The 20,890-nt window shown below is 41.6% G+C and overlaps 1 protein-coding gene and 1 long non-coding RNA gene across 5 annotated transcripts in view; one reads left to right on the forward strand and one right to left on the reverse strand.

Annotated features, from left to right (window-relative positions):
• Positions 1-20,890, forward strand: part of CCDC60 (coiled-coil domain containing 60) — a 204,438-nt gene that overhangs the window by 7,008 nt on the left and 176,540 nt on the right. The window lies entirely within an intron of this gene.
• The window catches only part of LOC103876111, a 242,446-nt gene continuing 236,237 nt past the window's right edge, over positions 14,682-20,890 (reverse strand). Inside the window, exon 3 of the long non-coding RNA XR_004176216.1 lies at positions 14,682-17,020. This is a non-coding gene — a long non-coding RNA (uncharacterized LOC103876111). The remainder of the gene's footprint in view (positions 17,021-20,890) is intronic.

Here is a 20,890-nt window from a genome sequence, read left to right on the forward strand (position 1 = left end):
CTCTGAAAAATGTAGGGAGAATAACACGAGCATGGATCTAAACAAATGGAATGTGTGCCATCTTTATTCCTGTGACCCCCATCTGTTTCCACTGTTTGGTGAGGCTTAAGGAAATTCTGGTTAGATAAGCCTTTGCACAACTGTGGAAAGAAACTTATTCTTGACTTCCTTTCAACATCTCCACAGCTTCCAAAGACTCAGCCATCAGCTGCTACATTCAAAAGCTGCAAAAATTCATATGGGGTTCAGTGGCAAATAGCACTTCCATAAAATCTGACAGAAGCCAATTAAACCTTTCTTGGACTGAATAAACCAACATATTTTTTCTCAGAGATATTTCTGACAGCTAAATTCAAAATCATAATCATCATAATGGGATACCTTCTATCATGAGATGGTGGCATTTTCCCTTCCAAATTCCTGTTTTCAAACTCTGCTGAGAAAATTTCTTGCGGGGCTCAATTTTGATCTAATGTATTTCTGCCTAAATTGGAATTTATGCAATCGGTAGTTTTATTTAATAACTTGAAAATTAGCCGCGTCTGGCAATCGGCTTTCAAGCCTGGAAATGCCTCGGGGTTTCTGGATTTCACAAAGCGGGGAGATTATGCAACTGGGACAGATTCTGGGATAGGTTCAGCATTGTCAGGGGTTTCGTGGTGGGCTGTAGATCAGGGGCAGAATGGACAGAGATTATCCCCCCATTGCAGCCTGGTACATGATCAGGGTCATCTTTTGAGGTATATATTGAGCACCTCCCATGTGACAGATGTTTTGAGGGCGCTAAAATGCAGCAGACTTGTGGTCTTCTCCCAAGGAACCCACAGTGCTGTTGGAAAGAACATTTATAAATAACTATGAATCAAGACGGTGCATAACAACTACCAAAAGAAAGGCAAACTATATATATATATGAGTTTGAGGTAGAAACAAGTTCTATCATGGAAAGTCAGGTGCAGTGAAGCCATCTGAATCTTGAATGTTGGCTGGATATAGACTTAGGGTGGTACTAGACACTGAGCCAAACCTAGAACTCATTTTCTAATACATCAGGGAGGAAGGGAGGGGGGCGTATTACCATTCTTCTGCAAAAGCCAAGTTCTTTCTTGGTATCCTGTCTGACAAAATGTTCCCTCACAGAGCTCCAGCAGATCACTCTTTTCACACTCTCCCTCTCCATACACAAAGTTACCCAAGTTTCTGTCCCAAAGGGTTATCAAATTAGGGAGGACTTTGCCCCATGAACTCCCACTAAAGCTTTAAATAATTGGAAATATCTAGTGTGTTACTTCTCTCCAGGCTTTGCGTTTCAGCAGTTTCTCAAATTTGGCACTGTTGAACATTTGAGGCCAGATAGGCTATCCCTTGCATTGCAGGGTGTGAAGCAGCATTCCTGGCCTCGCCCTATTAGATGACAGTCACAGCCTCCCCATAGTGACAACCAAAATCATCTCAGTATTGCCAAATGTCCTCAGGGGGCAAGACCATTCACAGTTGAGAATCACCAGCAGAAGGATACTAAAGTCTTGACTACCCTTGCCCAGTCGAATGCCTATCTGACGGTAAAACCTTCCCCATCTAAATAAATGATCCCGTCATGTACCCAGTTGTTCAAGTAGAAACCCAAGCTTCATCTATGACCTCTGCCTCTTCATCACCGCATGTGTCCAATTAACTGCCACAGGATGGGTGTTCAGTGGATGCTGCCTCCTTCCCCAAGGTTACTACCTGGTCCATAGCACCATTATTTATTGCCAGGACCATCCCATTGGCCCCATAACTATACTTTTTACCTTCCATCTGACCCATTGTCTTTTAATGCAAGTGTGATACTGTCATTCCCCTTGTTAAAACAATTCAATGACCGTCTATTGTCCTCACAATGAAGATGAGTATCTTTAACGAAGTTTAAAAGTCTCTGCATGATCTGGCCAGTGGCAGGTTCTTCAGCCTCATCTTTCATCACTTGGTCACCATTAAGGAGTCACACTAGTTTTGGAATTTCTGCCTGATATCTTCCTCCTCCTCTTAGAACATTCTCTCTCTCTGTCTCTCTCTCACTCTCTCTCTCTCACACACACACACACACACACACACACACACACACACACACACACAATCTCTCCTACATCTTTCAGTGTCAGCTTAAATGTCATTTCTTTTGAGAAGACTTCCCTGGCCACCACCTCCCAATCCAAGTCACATGCTTCTTTTGCACCATAAAACTCATCTTTGTAATACTACCTTCCCTAGGAAACTATAAGCTCCTCCAGAGCAAGAAACGTGGTAGCTTTTTTGTTGTTACCACCTTGGTATCCCACAGGACCTGCCACATGGTAGATGTACAACTAAGACTTGGATGAGTAGGATCTTTCTAGTGCTCTCTTGTCTCATAAGCAGCCATTAATTACATAACATTAAAGCCAAACCAACCCTGCTTAAGACAGAAAAAGGAAGCCGGGCACAGTGGCTCACACCTGTAATCCTAGCACTTTGGGAAGCCGGGGCAGGCAGATTATGAGGCCAGGAGTTCGAGACCAGCCTGATCAACATGCTGAAACCCCATCTTTACTAAAAATACAAAAATTAGCCAGGCATGGTGGCATGAACCTGTAATCCCAGCTTCTCAGGAGGCTGAGGCAGGAGAATCGCTTGAACCCGGGAGGTGGAGGTTGCAGTGAGCCCAGATTGTACTACTGCACTCCAGCCTGGGTGACGGAGTGGAGCCTGCAGTTTAGATGGGACATAGAGAGGGAATAACTGGAGCTACCTCTCAAGACCTCCCCTCAAACAGTCAAATTCTTATTGGTTTTTCATGGCAATACCTTTCCAGAAATTTACATGGTGGTGGAGCAGGCATAGCCCTTACCTAGAATTAAGAGACCTGGTTCCCAGCTCTCTCACTATCTGGCTGTATGACTTTGTGTTTTGTTGTTTTTGTTTGTTTGTTTGTTTGTTTTGAGACAGTCTCACTCTGTCATGCTGGCTGGCGTGAAGTGGCACGATCTCAGTTCAATTCAATCTCCATCCCCCAGGTTCAAGGGATTCTCTTTTCTCAGCCTCCCAAATAGTTGGGATTACAGGCACATGCCACCATACCTAGCTGATTTTGGTTTTTTTTTTTTGTATTTTTAGTAGACACGGGGTTTTGCCATATTGCCCAGGCTGGTCCTGAACTCCTTGGCTCAAAAGATCTACCCACCTTGGCCTCACAAAGTGCTGGGATTACAGGCGTGAGCCACTGCACCTGGTCTGGCTGTATGACTTTGGACAAATCACTTAACCTCTTTGATTTCTTTGTCTTCATCTGAAGAAGCAGGGAATCTTAACCTGGAAATTGCTAGGCTCCCTTGATGGCACGTGAAAAGAAAAAAAATGACTACCACTTACTGAGCATCTATTTTGTACCAATTGCTTTGCATATATTATTAAAATGAACTCTTCAATCCAGTGTGGCAGGTGCTATCATGACATCTAATCTCTACTTGTAGAGATGAGGAAACTGAGGCTTGAAGAAGTTTTGCAACCTTCCCAGAGACATCAGAGAAGCAGGTGGTGGAGTTAGGATTTGAATCCAGGACCAAATAACTACAGAAAGCTTGTGCTCTTAAGATGAGCCTGGTAGGTCGCAGTAAGAAGGGGCAAGTATATCTCTAAAAGGGGCAGTTATTGGTGCAATTTTGAAAGAATATATTTTAAAAGTCTCTGGAAGAAAGGGGGAAGCGCCAATTTTAGCTGTAGGCAATGCAAACAAAAATGTGACTGTGCCGGTGACCACAGACAAGGATATTTGCATTTTCTTGAGCTTTTCCTAAAATATGCTAGCAAGTTTCTGCCAGAAAAAAACACAGCTAAGGATGAGAAAAAGAGGGGAAAAAAACCTGCGTGTGGCTTAGACTCATTCTTTCTTTCTTTCTTTCTTTCTTTCTTTTTTTCTTTTTTTCTTTCTTTCTTTATTTATTTATTTATTTATTTTGAGACGGAGTCTTATTCTGTCGCCGAGGCTGGAGTACAATGGCGCGATCTAGGCTCACTGCAGCCTCTGCCTCCTGGGTTCAAGTGATTCTTCTGCCTCAGCCTCCTGAGTAGCTGGGGTTACAGGCACACCCCCCCATGCCCAGCTAATTTTTGTATTTTTAGTAGAGATGGGGTTTCACCACGTTGGTCAAGATGGTGTCGAACTCCTGACCTCGTGATCCACCCACCTCGGCCTCTCAAAGTGCTGGGATTACAGGCATAAGCCACCATGCCCGGCCTAGACTCATCTTTCTAAATAATGTTCATTTCAATGAAGATTTATAAGCCATTTCTAATTAGAGTCACCTTTCTAAGAAAGGCATATTTTGATCCTCGGTCAATATACTGCCAAGACCTGCTAGATAAAACGGAAAGAAAGACAGGCCCAACCAGCGAGAGATGAGGCTCTGGGGTATGTGTGGCTGAAATGCTGATACTTGTAAACAGCTTAATTGGGTTGAATAATTTGAGTAAATATCAAGTTAAATGGATTCACTCTGAATCCAAGCTCTGACCCACTGAAATTTTTATTTTCTCCAAAACAAATTCTGTATCATAATTGCCTGTTTATTTTTCTGATCTCACCACTAGACTTGTAGCTCCTTGAGGAAAGTGACCATGTGTTTCTCATGATTCTATCCTAGCGCCTTGCACAGGGGCTGGTACTGGCAAGATGTTCAATATTCTCTAGTCTCTCTTCTCAGGACCAAGGATAGTTCCACACAGTGAGGCAACACATTCCTTAGGCAACTGGAAATTCCATTTGGGCAAGGCCCACGTATGTTTTATTACTATATTCCCAGTACATGCTGGGTGCCCCATAAATATGAATACCATTCTAATACTTGCTATGTAACCTTGGGCAAGTTACTCTCTGTGCCTCAGTTTCCTTCTCCTCCATACAAAAATAATAACAGTTTCTGCCTCATCGAGTTGTTGGGAGGATCAGGGATAGCCCCAGGCAGGTAGTAAGTGCTCACAAAATGTTATCTCTTAATATTCTCACTTCAAAATCAAAGCCAATGGCTCCCAAATATCAAGAATTAAAACATTTAAATACTGACATTTCCAGAGATGACAATTCTTATGCTGATCATTTTTATGCATTCAGGAAAAGGCAGCCAAAACGTTAACATGACTAAAATGTTTCACTTCTAAGAGCCCTTGAAGAAAATGCCCAAAAGGCAATTAGCACATGACTGTCGCCTGTGTTGCTATTACTTATTAGCTGATCTCATCCTCTGCTAATCAAACTGCTTCTTTGATATTTTTAGACCTCTTAAAAGAGGCTCCTCAAAACTCAGGAAGCAATGCTTGTTGGCAGGTACCAAGGAATTTGAGACACCATGAATACGGCATTCTCATAGGGAATTTGAGAATGGTGAGAGCATTCTGCAGGGTCTTTTAGAACGCGAGTAAGCAGTTTGGATGCTTCTTTAACCCTAACTAGCCTCCTCACCTTTTCACTTCCTGCCCCAACCAGCAAACAGCCCTCCCAGTCCCCTTTTCCTTGTGTTCTATGGCTCAGGATTTAAATTGCCCGAGGAAAAGCACAGTTCTTGAATTTCCTTCACTAAACAGACAAACTCTAGCCAGAACTGATTGAGTTAGCACCTGGATCATGAGCTCATTCTGGGTTTTGAGTTCCAATTCTGATGTTGTTTGCCTGCTCTATGACCTTACACTTTTCACTTCTCTGATGCTGAAGGCTCTCACCTGTAATTGAATCTCGTGAAGATTCAAGATAATGTTCGTAAGGACTGAGTCCAAAATAATAGCTAAGGTTGATTTGTGATTGACATTTTTCAGTGCTCTTGATGTTTTATGTACATCCCGACCATTCCCATGTTCTGGTGTATGTAATGCCAAATTGGCTCTTTTGTCCAGAAAAAGATGGCATAGTATTCAGAAAAGAAATCTCCTGATGAATCATCATTCTCTCAAGGTCGTCCTGGAGGTGTGTTTTTGTATTCTCCATGAGGTTAAAAACTACGTCAATGTTTTAAGAATAAGTAATTGGTACATTATATAGCCATGATTATGATAATGGAAGCAACTGATGTTATTGGCTGTGTACTTAATTGTGTGTCTTGTGCCATGCAAACCCCTTATGTGAGTTATGCAATTCCATGCACTCTACAGTGCTAAGAGGCAGGCATTATTAATTCCACTTTACAGATGAGGAAACCTGTCAACAAGGGTCATTCAGCTGCTGATTAGTGGACCATCCATCATTTTTAACCATTATGCTGTATTTCTCAACAAGGTAAACTTGACTTTTCCCTGGGGGTGGGTGGGTTGAGAGAAAATATGCCCCCACTCTCAAAAGAAGAGCAGAAGGAAGGATAATCACCCACTTTGAAAAGCTTTGGGGGATAGATAAAACATTGACTGCATCTTATAACTGTTCACTTCTGGCTTCTCCTCACCCACCAAGGCCAAGGTCCAGGGTGTGTTGAGACACAGTCTCTCTCTGTTGCCCAGGCTGGAGTGCAGTGGTGCAATCTGGGCTCAATGCAACCTCTGCCTCCCAGGTTCAAGGAATTCTCATGTCTTAGTCTCCTGAATAGCTGGGATTACAGGTGTGTGCCACCTAGTTCTTTTGTATTTTTAGTAGGGATGGGGTTTCACCGTGTTCACCAGGATGCCCTCAAACTCCTGACCTCAGATGATCTGCCCGCCTCAGCCTCCCAAAGTACTTGGATTACAGGCATGAGCCACTGCGCCTGGCCCAGGGCGTGTTTCAAGGACACCCTATTCACCCCAGTAGTCCCTGAAGTTGACAACTGACAGACATTCCACAGGACTCTCAATCCACTCCAGCCCCTCCAAGAAGCCCACGAAGGCTCCATCCCATCTTTTGTAATGTCGCTAATCACGAATACACCCTGTTCATTGAATGAAGCCTGGGATTATCTCATCAACACAACTTTATCTTTGCCTCTTATTGCTCCCTTCAGATATTTTCAGTGCAGGAGCCTGCATAAAAATGGTGTACCCAGTCCCTTTTCTGCTCACCCTTGGGTGACAGCCACTCTAGTAGTCTCTTTAAGTCACAAAACACAGCCACAATTCAAAAACCAAAAGCATTGACAAGATATTAAGCAACATTACAACCTTCCCTCAAGGAGAAGAGTGGTCCCGTTCTCTTCCCTTTTAAGGATGGTTTCAGGCAGGCCACCCAGAAGGGAGATGTGGGGTGTGCCTCTATCTTGAACCAGGGAGATCCCCAGCTCTCCTTTGCTTTCTTTTTCTTTTTCTTTTTTTTTTTTTTTTCTGAGACAGTCTCACTCTGTCACCCAGACTGGAGTACAGTAGCATGATCTCAGCTCACTGCAACCACCACCTCCTGGGTTCAAGCATTTCTTTCACCTCAGCCTCCTGAGTAACTGGGACTACAGGCACATGCCACAACACCCAGCTAATTTTTTTTGTATTTTTAGTAGACACAAGGTTTCACCATGCTGTATTTTTAGTAGAGACAGGGTTTTTTCATGTTGGCCAGGCTGGTCTCAAACTCCTTACCTCAAGTGATCTGCCTGCCTCGGTCTCCCAAAGTGCTGGGATTACAGATGGGAGCCACCGTGCCCAGCCTCTCCTTTGCTTTCTAACTGTGTTGGCTGGAAAAGAAAATGGGAGACATGGGAAAGCTCTTATCAGCACTGCTATAAAATGGTTCTATTCTCTCTAGGTCCAGCAGATGCCTAAAATTGGCTCATTCTGAAGGTAATTTTGTTGGCTTTTTCAAAGTTCTCTACTACAGCACTCTGGTTCCTGCTCTCGACATATTTTCTACGAGCTGTGCACTCCCCTCAGATCCTGGTTTTTCAGAAATCCACCCCTTTCAGACTCACGGTATTGGAGTCTCCTGCATTACTGGTGGGAGTCATTATGGGCAGGATCCCAGGTTGCTGTTTCTGCTTTTGGTGTCACATCTGATCCCCAGGTTTCACACACCCCTGACATACCACTGAAGACAAGCACTACTTCCTGACACAGCAGCTATTCTCCATCTCTCTACCTTCTTTGCCCCAGAAGCACTTCCTAGCCTGCCTCTGTTCTCTGGATTTCCCAGGAGGGTGTCAGAGACCAGCCCACCAGTCCCCAGCTGCAGGGATCTCATCTTCAACTCTTGAGCAATCCCAATGGTGGTCTCTCCCTCATTCATTTTGAGGTGAAGGATAAAGCATCCTCTTCCCTTTGGGGTCAGGATTCAAAGCATCACAGAAGCTATTGATGAAATTGCTTCACAAGTGCCTCTCTCCCTTTCCACTCTCTAGTTTTGTATTCTCAAAGTGGGTAAGAATTGAGAGATCCATTCTCCCATTGCAACCTTGAAGATGCCTTCAGGCTGGTCTTTCTCACTTTCACTCGGTGTCTGATGCTTATCTTGAGCCCTCAGTCTATACTATCTGTATTCGTCCATTCACATATTGCTGTAAAAAAATACCTGAGACTGGGTAACTTATAAAGACAAGAAGTTTAATTGGCTCATGGCTCTGCAGGCTGCACAGGAAACATGGCAGCAACTACTTCTGGAGAGGCCTCAGGAAGCTTTTACTCATGGTGGAAGGCAAAGCGGGAGTGAGAGCCTTACATGGCAGGAGCAGGACCCAGAGAGAGAGGGGGAGATGCTACAGACTTTTAAACAACCAGATCTTGTAAGAACTTTATTGTCAGAACAGCAACAAGAGGTTAGTGCTAAACCATTCATGAAGGAACCACTCTTTGCTAAAGCATAGCAACAGTGACCTTTACTCCAGTTTCCAGTAAGTTCCTTGTTTCCATCTGAGACCACCTCAGCCTGGACTTCATTGTCCATATTCATCAGCATTTTGGTCACAACCATTCGGCAAGTCTCTAGGAAGTTCCAAACTTTCCCTCATCTTTCTATCTTGTACTGAGTTCTACAAACTGTTCCAAACTCTGCCTATTACCCAGTTCCAAAGTCACCTCCACATTTTCAGTTATCTTTATAGCAGTGCCTCACTCCAAGTATCAATTTTCTGTATTAGTCAGTTCTCACACTGCTATAAAGAACTACCTGAGATTTATGAAGAAAAGAGGTTTAATTGACTCTCAGGAAGCATAGTTGGGGAGGCCTCAGGAAACTTGTAATCATGGCAAAAGGGCAAAGGGGAAGAAAGCACATCTTCACATGTCCAGCAGGAGAGAGAGAAAGTGAAAGGCGAAAGAGCTACACACTTTCAAAACAACTAGATATCATGAGGATTCACTCACTATTGTGAGAACAGCAAGGGGGAAATCCACCAACATGATCCAGTCACCTCCTACCAGACCCCACCTCCAACACTGGGGATTATAATTCGACCCAAGATTTGAATGGAGACATGGGTCCAAACCATATCACTATCCTGCCTGTTAGTCTATCCTGTTATCCTACCATTTACTAAGGGTTCACTGTGTGCCAGGTGATTTACAAACAGTGTTTTGAAACCTTACGACAACTTTGTGAGGAAGATGTTATCACCTCCCTTTTACAGATAAGAAAACCAAGGCTCAGAATTTAAACATGACTTATAAGATGTTGCACTGCTAATGGATGGAGAAGCTAACCCTGAAAACCAGCCCAGTCTGGCCCAAAAGTCCCATTTCCCTCTGCAGGATGACCAGAGCTGCTAATAATTGCTGGGATGGAGTCTTGGCTTCATTCTCAAGTTTCTTAAAATTCACTTCCCAGTTAGACACAGTGACTCATGCCTGTAATCCCAGCACTTTGGGAGGCTGAGATAGGCGGATCACTGAAGGTCAGGAATTCAAGACCAGCCTGGCCAACATGGTGAAACCCCATCTCTACTAAAAATACAAAAATTAGCCGGATGTGGTGGTGGTAGGTACCTGAGATCCAAGCTACTTGGGAGGTTGAGGCAGGAGAATCACTTGAACCAGGGAGGCAGAGGTTATAGTGAGCCAAGATAGCGCCACTGTACTCCAGTCTGGGCGACAGAGTGAGACTCTGTCTCAATAATTAAAATTAAAATTAAAAAATAAATAAATAAATTCACTTCCACATGATACTCATACAGCCTGTATGAGCCCTCCTTGCTATCAAAGACTGTTAAGCTCAGGAGAAGTTACAGGAGCATTTGAGAGGGTGGAATGGGGGTTATGACACTGTTCACATCAGATGCAGCTGGCTCAGGGTCACTCACAATCACTCACAAAACAAAGTGTCCCTTTTCTCCTTTTTTTTTTTTAATGTAATAACATGGTCCTCCTGCAAATTGACTCGAAAGGAAGCCAGATTTCACTGTTCCTTGTCTGCCTGTGAAGGAAGATAGCCTCTTTCAGCACTTAAAGGACCTTAATCCATGATAGGGGACTTCATGAAGTGGCTGGGGATGTCGATCAGAGGTCAGATGGCCTCTAAGTAGCCAACCCAGATCCAAAGGAAATCAAATAATGTAACTCCCCAGAAAGCAGTTTTTATTTCACCAAAGATTTGAAAACTGTGCATTAAACAAATCTCTCAAAATCTCTCTGTCCATCTCTCTCTGTCTCTCTGTCTATATTTCTCTCTGTCTCTGTCTCTCATTCTTTGTCTCTCTATGTTTCTCTCCTTCTCTCTCCCCTCTCTCCATCTTCTTCTTGTTGTTCTTTGTTTTGTTTTGTTTTGTTTTGTTTTGTTTTTGGAGACGGAGTTTCACTCTTGTTGCCCAGGCTGGAGGGCAGAGGCGCGATCTCAGCTTACTGCAACTTCTGCCTCTGGGGTTCAAGCAATTCTCCTGCCTTAGCCTCCCAAGTAGCTGGGATTACAGGTGCCCACCACCACACCTGGTTAATTTTTTATATTTTTAGTAGAGACGGGGTTTCACCATGTTGGCCAGGCTGGTCTCAAACTCCTGACCCCAGGTGATCCACCGGCCTTGGCATCCCAAAGTGCTGGGATTACAGGCGTAAGCTACTGTGCCCAGCCATACCCCTTTCTTCTCACCTTCTTCCTCGATATCTGCTCTCTCTCTCCGTGCTCTCTTGCTCTCTCTCCTCTTTCTTTTTCACTCTCTCTCACCCTCTTTCTAGCTATCTGCTGTCTCCCTGCTCACTCGCTCTCATTCTGTCTCTTCTCTCTCTCCTCCCTCTTTCCTTCTTCTCCATTTCTCTGTCTCTCTTTCTCTGTCTACCCTCCATCATGACACCTAACAACGTTTGTTAGTTCTTCCTATGCTTCCTTTTAGCTTTTTAAATAATTGTAACAATTTTATCGGTTTAAAAAGTGAACAGAAAAACTCTAGACAGCCTGTTCACTTGGACATCAAGGAAAGCAGACTTTCAGACCAATTGCTAGGCAATCCAATCCCACAGACTCCTTGTTTCATTAATGTGCTCTCATCTGCCTGGATTGTAATGGGAGTCTGTCTGTAATTGTGTACTTTAGGTAAATAGATCATTAGATAAGATTGATAACAGAGTGGCTTAGGTAATGTTTTAAACCAAAAGCAGAAAATCATCAGGGTGTCTCCAGCTGTAAATGACAGGACCACAATTTATGCAGTTTCAGTTAAGAGTCTGTCAGGGTTTTTCAGCATAAATCGCCATTTTCTGAAGGTTCACCTTTCTGCTTTGACAAAGAAACAGGAAGACTTTCTTTCCAGCTACAGCACAGTGCAAGGGGTTCCAGGCAAAGGGATGTAGGTTTCTTTGGATAAATAACCTGATATCAAGTTACTGCTCATTAATGTAGACCACAAATGTTTTTACAAATAATTTCTTCATTTTGCAAAGCCTGGTTCTCAGCCTTTACTGCTGCTTCAACCAGGGTCACAGAGCACTCAGACACTGTCTTTGTGTTCAAGTAGCAGTAGAATTCAGGCCAACAGAGACCAAGCCAGAGAAATCTCTTCTTGGGTTAAAGAGGCAGAACAATCCAAACTAGATTCTCCCAGTTCTGAAGATGGGGTCCCATCATCTAGAGACGCAGAGTCATGGAGTAAACTTGTAGGGCATCTAACCAGCTTCCTATTCATAATGGGAGGATGTGTAATGTTTCTGGCTATCAGGCATAGTATGAGTCATGGCTCTGCCATTTCCTTGCTGTATGACCGTTGGCCAAATCACCTCTCATGCCAAGCCTCAGTTTCCTTATCCACAAAATGGAGATAAAGATAGTGCCTACTTTTAAAAGTCTTGAAACTTGGGTAACCAGGGTAACTTGGTCTCCCTGAGGGAGGGCTGGCCTGAGGTGGGCACAGTACTAATAGCTGGTCTGATCTTATATACTGTCTTCCTATTTGTTGGTAAAATTGTTGGCCTGGGTTCAGGCACATATTCAGAGCTCATGAAAACCAGACAGATTAGGAAGTTCCTCCCTTTAAGAAGCTTTCTCCAACTCTCTCCTTGTTTTCTTCCTCCCCAAGTCTGCGGGGCTCCACAGTCATAGCCTTCATCATGCAACTGCTGATACGTCTGTGTCACCACCAGCAGCAGATTCATTAGAGCAGGAGCAGCTGTTAATCATCTATGAATTCATTCATTTATTCAAAAACTATTTGCAGCACACCTACTATGTACTGATGCAGGGCAGATGAGCCTCAAAATTGGGGCTTAGCCCGGGAGGGTTCTTGGCTTTTCCCGGGAAAGAATTCAAGGGCAAGCCAGTAATGTTAGACAGCAATTTTTTATGAAGTGGCAGTGTACAGCAGCAACAGAACTGCTGCTCCTTGCAGAGCAGGGCTACCCCACAGGCAGCGTGCCCCGAGTGGCAGCTCAGAGGCAGTTCTGTGGTCACATTGATACCCATTTTTAATTATATGCAAATTAAGGGGCAGAATATGTGGAATTTTCTAGGAAAAGGGTGGTAATTTCCAGGTTGTTGGCTTGTTGCCATGGAAAGGGTAACTTCCAGTTGTTGCCATGGCACTGGTAAGCTGATGTGGCACACTGGTGGATGTGGCTCAGAAAAAAAATTCTGCCTTGTCCCTGTTTTAGCTAGTCCTCAATTTAGTCCAGTGTCCAAGTCCCATCTCCTGAGTCAAGTCCTGCCTCCTACCTCAGTACCAGTTAAGCCCCATGGAAAAAAACACAATAAATATTTGTTGAACAAATTAATGCAACATCTTCCCCCGAATAGTTGACCTATTATCTCCTTGCACAGCTACTTGCTCTAAACAGTACAAATTCTATTTAAAATGTATTGTTCTTTTTTTAAAATTTCCACTAATTCTTAACTTTAGATTTTTCTGGATAATTCCAGAATATTCTAGAGGGCCATTTATTCCTGGGACCAGCCATTTTCAGTGAAATCTCTTTGAATATCTGAGATGAGGTTTTCTGTGGAAATCAAGATTCCCTAGGTACTGCACCTTTTGCTTTGTTATTAGAATGATACACAGTTATCCATTTCATTTTATTTCATTCATTTCATTTACATTCATATTCATTCATTCACTTATATTCATTTCATTTTCTAGAGTCTCTCACCATCTAATGCCATATTTCTTTCTAGAGACTTTAGCAAGAACTCATGTCAATCTTTTATGAGATTGTTCAGACCATTTCCCTCCAAAATCTAGTGCAGAATATGACCAGAATTACCTCCTTCCCAATATAATATCACTCCCCAGATACAGACACTGTGGTGAACTTTCCCCAAAGTTTCCATCCAGTTTTCTTCCTTTAATGGCTCGTGGTCCATTTTTCACTTTATTCCTGTGTTTGTCCAAAGATTAAATTTCTAGCAATGCAAATGAGAAATATATCAGATGTTTCACTTCAGGTTTGCAACAAAGGCCTGAAAAATTGGCCTTTCATCGTTGCAATATCTTGCATCAGGACCAATTTTGCAATGTCTTGCATTTCTCTCTGTGTTCTGAAGTCCTTTCCCCTAGTAGAATTTTTCTAAATTATTTTATTCTCACCCAAATGCTTTAAAAAACAATTTTATTAAAGTATAATGTACATAGAGAAAAGTACACAAATATAAGTGCATAGTTTTATAAGCTTTTGCACAGTGAAAAGATCCATGCAATCTCTTCACCAAAATCAAGATACAGACCATTACCAGTGCTGTTGTTTCAACTTTTGTCCTCTCCAAAACTCATGTTGAAATTTAATTGCCATTGTAGCACTACTAAGAAATAGGGGCCTTTTTTATTGAAATGTAATATTTGTAAATATGTCGATGAGTACAGGTGATATTTTGTTACATGCATAGTATGTGTAATGATCAAGTGCAGGTACTGAGGATACCCGTCACCAGGACCATTTATCATTTCTATGTATTGAGAACATTTCAAGTCCTCACTTCAAGCTATTTTTAAATGTATAATACATTGTTGATAACTATTATGACACTACTCTGCTATCCAACATTATAACTTATTTCTTCCATCTAACTATATGTTTATACCCATTCACCAACCTCTCTCCATTCCCCTCAACATGCACACCCATATCTTTCCCAGCCTATGCTATCATTCTATTCTCTACTCCATGAGATCAGCCTTTTTTTTTTTTTGAGATGGAGTTTCACTCTTGTTGCCCAGGCTGGAGTGCAATAGCATGATATCGGCTCACTGCAACCTCCACCTCCCAAGTTCAAGCGATTCTCCTGCCTCAGCCTCCCAAATAGCTGGGATTACAGGCATGTGCCACCACGCCTGGCTAATTTTGTATTTTTAGTAGAGATGGCTTTTCTCTATGTTGGTCAGGCTGGTCTCAAACTCCCGACCTCAGGTGATCCACCTGCCTCGGCCTCCCAAAGTGCTGGGATTATCGGAGTGAGCCACTGAGCCTGGCTGAGATCAGCTTTTTTAGATCCCAAATATGTATGATAGATACATTAGTTCTTTCTCACATTGCTATAAAGAAATACCTGAGACTGAATAATTTACAAAGGAAAGTAGTTTAATTGGCTTATGGTTCTGCAAGCTGTACAGGAAGCATTATGCTGGCATCTGCTCAGCTTCTGGGGAGACCTCAGGAAACTTACAATCATAGCTGAAGGTGAAGAGGAAGCAGGCATGTCTTACATAGCAGGAGCAAGAGCAAAAGAGAATGGGGGGCAAGGCGAGCTACACACTTCTAAACAACCAGATCTCATGAGCACTCACTATCATCAGGATAGTACCAAGGGGGATGGTGCTAGATTCATAGAGGATCCACATCCACAATCCAATCACCTCCCACCAGGCCCCACCTCCAACACTGGGGATTACAATTTGACATGAGATTTGGGTGGGACATAGATCCAAACCATGTCAGGTGATTACATGCAATATTTGTCTTCCTGTGGCTGGCTTATTTCACTTACTATAATGACCTCTCGTTCCCTATAAGGTGATTAGACCAGGAAGGCTCCACCCTCATGGGTGGGGTTGTCATTATTATAAAAGGGTGAGTTTGGTCCTTTCTCACCCCTCTCTTGCCCTTCTACCTTCCACCATGGGATGACAGAGCAAGAAGGTTCCCACAAGATGTCAGCCCCTCAATCTTGGACTTCCCAGTCTCCAGCATTTTCAGCCAATAAATTTCTGTTCATTATAAATTACCCAGTCTTAAGTAGTCTGTTATAGCAGCACAAAACAGACTAAGACAACCAGAACCCAGAAACCCCCTTCAAACATCCTCCCAGACATGGTCCTCCTTCTCCCCAGTGGTAACCACCATCCTGACTTCTATCACCATCAATTATTTTTGCCTGTTTCTTGACATTATATAAGTGAATAATACTGGGTACACTCTTTTGGATCTGGATTCATTTGCACAATGTTATGTTTATGGGAGTCATGTATATTTTTGTGCATCACTGTCATTTGTTCATTATCGTTGCTATATAGTATTCTACAATATGAATGTACCACAATTTATTTATCTGTTTACTTCTTGAAGGACTTTTGGGTTGTGGTTTTTTTCGGGGAGAAGATGGGAGTGGAGCTATTACAAAATGCTATGAATATTTTTTGTGCAATGCCTTTTGGTGAATAAATGTAGATTTCCCATGAGTGGAATTGCTGGCCAGAGGAACTGCATATGTTCAGCCTTATAAACTTTATATGCTGCCAAACAGTTATCCATAGGGGTGGTTCAATTTATACTATCACCAGCAGTGAAGGAAATTTCCAGTCGGCCCACATCCTCAACAATCTTGGTATTGTGAGTGTTTTTAATTTCAGCTATTCTGGCGGTTCTTAGTAGTATTACATTGTGGAAATGCTTTAATTTGCATTTCCTTAATGCCTAATGAGACTGAGTATGTTTTGATAGGTTTATTGGCCATTTGGATATATTATTTCATGAAATGCCAGTTCAAGTCTCTTGTTCATTTTTCCGTTGTTATACACATCTCAGATCTACTTCCAGATATGGGGAAACAAGCACTAGTGTAGGTGAGAGTGAAAATCTGTGCATTCTTGGAACATGGTTTTAAATACACCAAGACCCTTTATATAGTCATTTCACTTTTAGGTGTTGATTGCATGGAAATATTCCTAATAAGTACTGTCCTCAAGAATAAGTATTGAGAATATTGAGTACTTATACATATATTTAAAAATATATAGATAGAAGCTTATCACAGGTCTATTTTATCAAAAATCTTTTAGTTGCAAGCAACAGAAAACCCTCTCAAATTTACACAAGCAAAAAATATTGGAATCAGAGGTTCACATTACAGAAACTCTAAGGTTTCAGGCATAGCTGGATCCAGGAGTTTAGACAAAGTCATCAAGAATCTGCCTATATTCATTGTCTCTATTTCCATTTGTGATGGTTTCATTCTCAGGCAAGAGCTCTCTATTGAGTGTCAGAATAGCCACCAGCAGCTCCAGGTTTAAATTCTTCTGGCTTAGGAACAGCAGGGAAAAAAAAAATAAGCTTCTCTTTCCCTAAAGAAATATCAAGGGTCCCAAAAGAATCACCCCTGAGTTATTCACCTGGAGCCCAGAGACCAGGGTTACCCACATTTGAGCAACACGTACTGAGGATGGAGAAGGGATAAGTCTTGAGGCAAAACTCCAGGTGCTTTGATCAAAAGAAGGCAGCCCAACTGTTGACAAGACAAAAACAGTTAGTGTCTATTCCATCAGCATCAATCATATTTTCAAAAAACTGGCAACAGCCCAAAATGTGCATCAATAAGAGAATCAAATAATAAGTCATGTCCATGCATACTGTGAAATATTATGCAGCCACTAAAATAAACAAGATAAGTCCATACATATAAACATGGAAAGATGGTCATTGTGCGTAGTTTGATGAGGGCAGTGATTATTATATGTACAGTATAATGAGTATGGCCATATAATTTATTGCCCAACTTGGACACTTTTCAGAGTAAAATTAGGTGCATAATCAGTTATCCTGGAAAAATAGATATAAATTAAGATTGTCCTGGACAAACACATACGTATTGTGGCCAGAATTCTAATCTTATCTATCTTATATCTATAGCTGTGTCTCTATCTTTCTATCTATCAATCAATCAATCTATCTATCGACCTACTTGTATGTATTTATGATTTGTTTTTATGTAAGACTTGGAGGTTGATCCTAGGACACATGAGAAGGGGCTTAGGGGAGACTCAGCCCCTTTTAAATTTGAGATGTAAATTACATGCCGTAAAATGTTTAAAACTTAAGTTACAGCTCAATTAAATTTTACATATTCTATATACCTGTTAACCATCACCTTAATAAATATATAAAACATTCCAGAAGATTTTCTCATCTCTTCCTAATCAATGCTGCACCCACTTCTCCCTGCAATAAACAAATAAATAAATAAATACTACACCCACCACAGAGGTAACCAGTATTCTAACTTCACAATAGATGAGTTGTGTCCATTCTTGAACTTAATGTAATGAAGTCATAGGGTATATTCTGTTTTACCTCCGGCTTCTTTTGCTCACCATTACATCTGGGTGATTTAATCCACGGTGTTGCATGTATCAGTAGTTTATGTTACATGTATCAGTAGTTTATTATTTTTCATTGGTAAATAGTATTTTCTTGTATGAATGTACCATAATTATTTCTTTACCCTCTCATTGCTAGACATATGAAGTGTTTCCCATTTAGGACTATTATGAGTAAATCTTCTTGGACATTCTTTTACATGTCTTTTGGGTGAACATATACACTAGATTTTCTTAGCTGGGTCATAGAATAGGAATATGTTTAGTTTAACCAGAAACTGACCCACAAGGTGGCTCACGCCTATAGTCCCAGCACTTTGGGAGGCCGAGGTGGGCAGATCACTTGAGGCCAGGAGTTCGAGACCAGCTTGGCCAACATGGCAAAATCCCATCTCTACTAAAAATACAATAATTACTGGGTGTGGTGGCGGATGCCTGTAATCCCAGCTACTCGGGAGGCTGGGGCAGGAGAATCGCTTGAACCCAGAAGCTGGAGGTTGCAGTGAGCTGAGATTGTGCCAGCCTGGGCAATAGAGCCAGCTTCCGTCTCAAAAAAAAAAAAAAAAGAAAAAAGAAAAAACAGAAATTGGCAGGATTCCAGCATTCCAAGGTGTCAGCCATGTATGAGAGCTCAAGTTGCTCCATATCCTCATCAAAATTTAGTCTTCCTTATTTCAGCCTCTCTGGTGAGTGTGTAGTGATACCTCATTGTGCTTTTAACCTGAATTTTCCTGATAAGTAATGTTGTTGAACAACTTTTCATGTTGTTACGGATAATTTGGATTCCTCTTTTGTGAATGCCTGTTTGAGTCTTCTGTCTTTGCAAAATTTTGTCTTTTGTTATTGATTTGTAAGAGTTCTTTATATAGTCTAGGTATGAGTCTTCTGTGTGTGTGTGTATTCACAAAGTGCCTTTTTATTCCTTTAATGGTGCCTTCTATAAGCAGAAATTCTTAAATTTAACAAAGTCAAATTTATCCATTCTCTTTGTTATAGTTGGAGCTGTTTTTCTATATTTATTAGAAAGCCACAAGACACAGCTATTAATATTGCTTTAAACAGTCAGTATTCTATCCAGACATTCCTACATTTGCTCCATCTGGTCTCATCATTCTATTCTGTGGGCACCTGTTTCCATCTGGGATCAACTTTCTGCAGCCTGGAGAGCTGCTTTAGTGTTTCCTGTAGTGCAGACTTGCTGGTGGTGAGGAATTTCCTGAGCTTTTGTTGGTGCGAAAATACCTTTATTTTGCTACCATTTTTGAAAAATACTTTTATTGGATACAGAACCGTAGGTGAGCAGGTTCTTGGGATTTGCAGGGTTTGGGGTTTTCATTTTTTAGCATTTTAAATATGTCATTCTGTTGTTTTATGTCTTTCATAATTTCTAAGCAGCACTCTTCACTCTCTGAAATTTAGTTCTTCTTTTGCTTCCACGACTCTCCAGTGCCTTAGAAAATATGACCCTTGTAATTTATCTTTCATCTTCTCATTGTTGCAATGAAAACAATAGACTTTCACTAACTGCCACAACCTACTCAGAAATTGAAAACAAGCTTTAATTTGGGGGAGTTTCGAGCTAGGATATTTGCTTCCCTTCCTTCTTCTCTCCTTCCTTCCTTCTTTGTTTTGACTTTGACATACTCATTTATTTTTAATCAACTTTTTGAGGTGTAATTTACATACAATCAAATGGACACATTTTAAGTCTACAGTTCAATGAGATTTGACAATTGTATGCACCCATGTAACTACCATCCCAATCAAGATATAGAGCATTTTTATAGTCCCCAAAAGACCTCTCGCACCCATTTGAAGTCAATCCACTCCTCCTACCCTAAAACCCAGGCAACCCCTCATCTATCCTCTATCACTGTAAGTTAATTCTTTTTCTGTTTTCGAATTTCCTATAAATTGAATCACATAGTATATGCTCTTCTGTGTCTTGCTTCTTTCATCCAACATGTTTTTGAGACTCATCATGTTGTTGGACATATCAGTGGCCTGCTCTCTTTTATTACTGAATAATAATATGAATCATACGAATATAAGAGAGTTTATCCATTCGCCTGTTGATGCACAGTTGGGTCCGTTCCAGTTTTTCCTCCTTTTAAAAATCTGAGAAGATAAAAGTAATTTGCCGGTGCATCTTATAATTGACGCCCACACTGGTAACAGAGCACAGACTCCATGTTTGTGTAAGATGCAGCCTGGATAGGGGGATCTCCCGTTGGACAACCTCAAGCATAATGAGTGTTGCAGAAAGGCAAGCACAGGCTGTCACAGGAGCAAACAGCAGGAAGACCTCTTTTTGTTCAGAGATTCAGGAAAAGCTCCCTGAAAAAGCATTTGAGATGAGAGCCAAGGATGACAAGGATGACTGGGAGTGAATGATGCGAAGACTGAGACAGGCTCTGAGGTGTATAGAAAACTCAGTGGACATGGAAGGCAGATGGAAATTAGTATATCACCAAACATCTACACAGTGAGGCAGACGTTGTGATAGACATTTCTTAAAAATATTATTCCCTTTAATCCTCAGAACACCTGTGAGAAGTATACTAAGCTCCATTTTATGAACGATGAATCAGATTCAAGGAGATGAGGTAACGTGTCCCAGGTGACAGCATTAGTGGTGATAGCAGGATTTGAACCCAGCTCTCTCTGACCTCAAAACTCACGCTTCCTCCCTGTCCTGAGACCAACCCTGGTTAGACTGATTGCAAAGGAGATGGAACAAAAGGGACAGATTCAAGAAGGATCAACATGTTCCTGGCAGTAATGAACACTAAAAAAAGTTCTATTTACTGAATGAATAAATGTCCAAGGAAAGGAAATCCTTTAGCATATTGTCTGTGTTTCCTCATTTGTATTTAGTCCATTGTTTAAATTAAAAATAAAGACACTGATGACTGACAAATTTATTAAATCGTATGCAGTCTACCCTGAAATTGTCACATTATACAAATGTAGACTTGTGTGTGTGTGTGTGTGTGTGT

This window comes from Papio anubis, chromosome 9, assembly GCF_008728515.1.
Source record: "Papio anubis isolate 15944 chromosome 9, Panubis1.0, whole genome shotgun sequence".
In the NCBI taxonomy this organism is placed as follows: Eukaryota; Metazoa; Chordata; class Mammalia; order Primates; family Cercopithecidae; genus Papio; species Papio anubis.